Below are 5,000 nucleotides of genomic sequence, written 5' to 3' on the forward strand. Positions count from 1 at the left end.
TGCGATTTATTAGTGGAAACTTTTCTTCTTGATTCATGACTTTTACGTTAGTAGACGGAAGTGAACGTCTTTTACACAAAATTGATCGTTTAGAATTTTTCGTGGAAGTGTTGCTCAGTGCTAGGCTTCATTTCACGACAGCATTGGTGCTCTAATTTTTCAATTCGTATGCAGTTTAAACATATATACTGTGTGTGTGTGTGTGTATATATATATATATATATATATATATATATATATATATATATATATATATATATATATATATATATATATATATATATATATATATATATATATATATACAATACATGTACATACATACATATATATACATATACATACATACATATATATACATATATATGTATATAAATACAGTATATATATATATATATGCATACATATATACATACATATATATGCATACATATATAATAGCATATATAAATGGGATATGTATATGTGTATCTACAGGGAATGTAGTAAAGAGCAAATGAGATCGAGTGGGAAAATATTTTCATGGATGATAATCCTTAAAATGTGTAAGATTCTCTCCGATGTCAACGTATTTTCCAACATTTTCATTTTTACAGTATACGGTCTCGAAACTTTTATACCAGAAGTAACGAGACACCAAATCCCAAAGGATTCTGCTTTAAGGTGCAAGTTAGTTTCCAAGGTGTTCTGTATCATATTTGCCAAATTATTAATGTTCCTGCGTCTTTTCCTTTCCTCGCGATAAGATTTTGAATATTCTTTAATGTCTGTTTTACTTTTAACGTTTAATTGTCGTTGTTCGTATCTTTAAACTCTCGAAACACATCTCTATTAAATATCGGTAATTTACGTTTCTTATTGTCATTAGACATACATTTTATTTCATACTTGAGTAATTGTGAAGTCATCCTATTGTAGAAGAATCAAGATAGAAACTGTGGAAAAAAAAATGTATTTGCAACATCATGAAGTTGCGATATGTGAATGACTGCAATATCAATAAATCAAATGAATACATCAATTATCTCTCTCTCTCTCTCTCTCTCTCTCTCTCTCTCTCTCTCTCTCTCTCTCTCTCTCTCTCACCTGAATAACCCAATGATATCCTTTTCAAGTTCTGTCAAATCGCTGGAGACGTGGTGGGCGTGAATTTCGCAGATGAATTTGGGTAGACAGGCGTGCAGGTCGAAGTGGAACGCTGTTGTTCTGATGAAGATTTCTGCAAATAAAAGAATTAGACTTTACATTCTGTCGTTGAAATCTGTCACATTTATGTAAAGATAAATTTTAGCAAGTATGTAAATGAAATATGAGTTTTAGATCATTGTAACAGAAACCTAAATTCGAGGTTATGAAGAGAAACAAAACTAAATCAGTCTAACAAATATTAATTCTTAATTAATAAACAAAATTGGAAATCTTCAATAAGAGTCATTATGAAAGATTTGAAATCTGATTCATCATAACAATGATTAAAATTCTGGTCAAAATAATAAGAACGTGGCACGAACTATTATAACTGAATATAGAATAGGTGTTATAAGAAAATTCTGAATGATGTGCAATTAAGACAAAAAACATATATGTCATTCTAATAGCAATACGAAATCTGTATTTTTTTTATAACTTAGTACAATATTTTATAAAATAGATCAAATATATTAAAGGTTAATGAACATGAACTTACTTGCATGTTTCTATAATTATTAAATATAAACAGAACAAACCTACGACAACAAAGAAACACTAATTAGAGTGACTTTTCGTCTTATGCTTTGCCAGCAAATCGAGAATACTGGTTCTTTTGATTATGAATATATACTCTTCATTTACAATTTGGAATTGAGAGAAATGTGATGTTACAATGGTATTTAAGAAAGATTTTCCTGAAAGGGGTTTTTAAACGTGGGTATAATTAGACTTTTTATAGGAACATAGAAAAGGGTCACTGGATAATCTTAGAATCGAGTTTCATTGTCTTACAACCCACCCCTCTACGAAATTCCAATGAAATCAACAAATACGTTTCCATCTATGACTAAATAGATAAACTTAGATGAATACGCCATATCCTTTTATGGTAGGATGCAGCGAAATGAGCTTTATTTTCACTCATTATAGGAGGTAAGAACTTAAGCTTTATTCTTACACTTGTCAAAAGGTAAAAGCTTGAGCTTTGTTTTTCCGGTTTTCCTGCTGTAATCTATCCTTCATTGTGAGGCAGCTTTGGCTCTTCATCCAAAGTTAAATATCATACCCATTTGATTTACTTATTATTTACTTGGCCTAAAGCAGGCTAGAAAGGCCTTTACGAGTCAAAAAGGTAAACTCAATTATTATTATTATTATTATTACTAGCTCAGCTACAACCCTAGTTGGAAAAGCGGGATGTTATAAGCCCAAGGGCTCCAACAGGGAAAATTAGCCCAGTGAGGAAAAAAAAATAAGGAAATAAATAAACGATGTGAGAAATAATGAACAATTAAAATGAAATATTTTAAAAACAATAACAACATCAAAACAGATATTTCATATATAAATTATAGAAAGACTTATGTCAGTCTGTTCAACATAAAAACATTTGCTGCAAGTTTGAACTTTTGAAATTCTACCGATTCAACTACCCGATTAAGAAGATCCTTCCACTGCTTGGTCGCAGCTGGAATAAAACTTCTAGAATACTGTGTAGTATTGAACCTCATGGTGGAGAAGGCCTGAGTATTAGAATTAACAGAAGTTAATTCAGGCAATTCATGTAACAAAAATTCACTTATGAAGACATAAGTTCATATTACCATAAGTTTTTATATTGCATTAAACTCACGTAACATTACATTAGTTACTCATATGTGATATGGGGTATAATTTACGTTATTATTAAACTATTGCTACTATTGGCTGTTATTTCGTTTGCACGTGTTAATAGGCAAAACTACTGTATGGGCTTTGTTTTTCCGTATGGGGAGAGGCAAGAAAATGAGCATTATTTGCATATTATTATTACTTGCTAAGCTACAACCTGTTGTAAAAGCAGGATGCTATAAGCCCAAGAGGCTCCAATAGAGAAAATAGCCCAGTGAAAAAAGGAAACAAGGAAAAATAAAATATTTTAAGAATAGCAACAACACCTATACAAATATTTCCTATATAAACTAGAAAAACTTTAACAACACAAGAGGAAGAGAAATTAGATAGAATAGTGATAGAGTCAATACCATGACCATTATTCTGACGTGTGGTAGAAGGTAATATAAAAGACCATGATCCTTACGAGATTTCCCCTTAAAGGTTTTAGCGAAGTAAGCCTCTTCCTCGTCTTGCTCGTTTTCATTCTCGTCTTCATGAAGCAAGTGGCCATAGTCTCGCTTGAGCTTCGAAGTCTCCTGCTGCTGCTGCTGGGTCCTCGGCTTCTTGGTGTCCTCCTCCAGGGCTCCCAAGGATCGTCCCAGGCGGCGTGCTGCTGACTGTGGGGGGAATTGTTTCATTATTTCATGTTTGGAAAAAGTAGATCTTGGTGATTAATATTATTATTCTATCATTATTAGTAGTATTAGTAGTATTGTTATTTCGGTATTGTTTTTTTTTTTATTATTGTTGCAAATTGTTTTTTTATTATTGTTGCAAATTACATTTCAGTTTAAAAGTAGATTTTAATTACTACTACTACTACTACTGTTGCTGTTATTACCATCGTCATTATTATTATTACTGTTATTATTATTGCCATCAATATTAAAGTTTGATTACTACAGCCAGTACTACTACTACTACTACTACTACTACTACTACTACTACTACTACTGTTGCTGCTGCTGTTGCTATTATCACCATCGTCATTATTATTATTACTGTTATTATTATTGCCATCAATATTAAAGTTTAATTACTACTACTACTTCTACTACTACTACTACTACTACTACTACTACTACTACTACTATCAGCATACTCATAGTAAAGTCTATAACAATCTCCTGTTTGTGTTTGTCTGGAGGCATTGGCTGCCCACTTTGCTCTTATTGTAGCGATTATATTTGCAATGTTGTTCGACAGCTGATGTCCGATTGGTAGGCGCCTCTGACTATTCAATTAAGACAGGAGGTTCCTTGGTAATGGTTCTACGGATGTGGAGATCATTTCTAATAGGACAGAGAGAGAGAGAGAGAGAGAGAGAGAGAGAGAGAGAGAGAGAGAGAGAGAGAGAGAGAGAGAGAGAAATTCAAACCATCAATATACAGTATATTACTAGATGAGGTAGCATTGGAGTCGAGGTGGGAGAAAAGGAAAAGATAGGCATTAGGGATATATATATATATATATATATATATATAGATAGATAGATAGATAGATAGATATAAAATCTCCTTCTACGCCTATTGACACAAAGGGCCTCGGTTAGATTTCGCCAGTCGTCCCTGTCTTGAACTTTTAATTCAATACTTCTCCATTCATCACCTCCTACTTCAGGCTTCACAGTCCTCAACCAAGTAGGACTGGGGCTTCCAACTCTTCTAGTGCGTTGTTGAGCCCAGTTAAACGTTTAGTGAACTAATCTCTCTTGGGGAGTGCGAGGAGCATGCCCAAACCATATCCATCTACCCCTCACCATAATCTCATCCACATATGGCAATCAAGTAATCTCTGTTATAGTTTCAATTCTAATCCTGCCCTGCCATTTAACTCCCAATATCCTTTTTAGGGCTTTGTTTTCAAATCTACTAAACCTGTTTGAGATTGTTTCATTTTCATACCATGACTCACGTCCATAGAGCAACACAGATCTCATTAAACTGACATGTAGTCTGACTTTTATATGTAATTTCAGGCGGTTTGATTTCAAAATGTTACTTACCCTTGCCATTGTCTAGTTTTCTTTTTTCAATCTTTCATTAAACCCTAATTCTGATGACCCTGTATTGGAGATCATAGTTCCTAAATACTTGAATGATTTTACTCCATTAATCCTTTCTCCTTCCAATGATATTTCATCTTCAATTGTA

General features: G+C 32.8%; 1 pseudogene; it reads right to left on the bottom strand.

Annotated features, from left to right (window-relative positions):
- The window catches only part of LOC137620671 (uncharacterized), a 47,088-nt pseudogene that overhangs the window by 14,390 nt on the left and 27,698 nt on the right, over window positions 1–5,000 (bottom strand).

Source organism: Palaemon carinicauda, chromosome 27 (assembly GCF_036898095.1).
Source record: "Palaemon carinicauda isolate YSFRI2023 chromosome 27, ASM3689809v2, whole genome shotgun sequence".
NCBI lineage: Eukaryota > Metazoa > Arthropoda > Malacostraca > Decapoda > Palaemonidae > Palaemon > Palaemon carinicauda.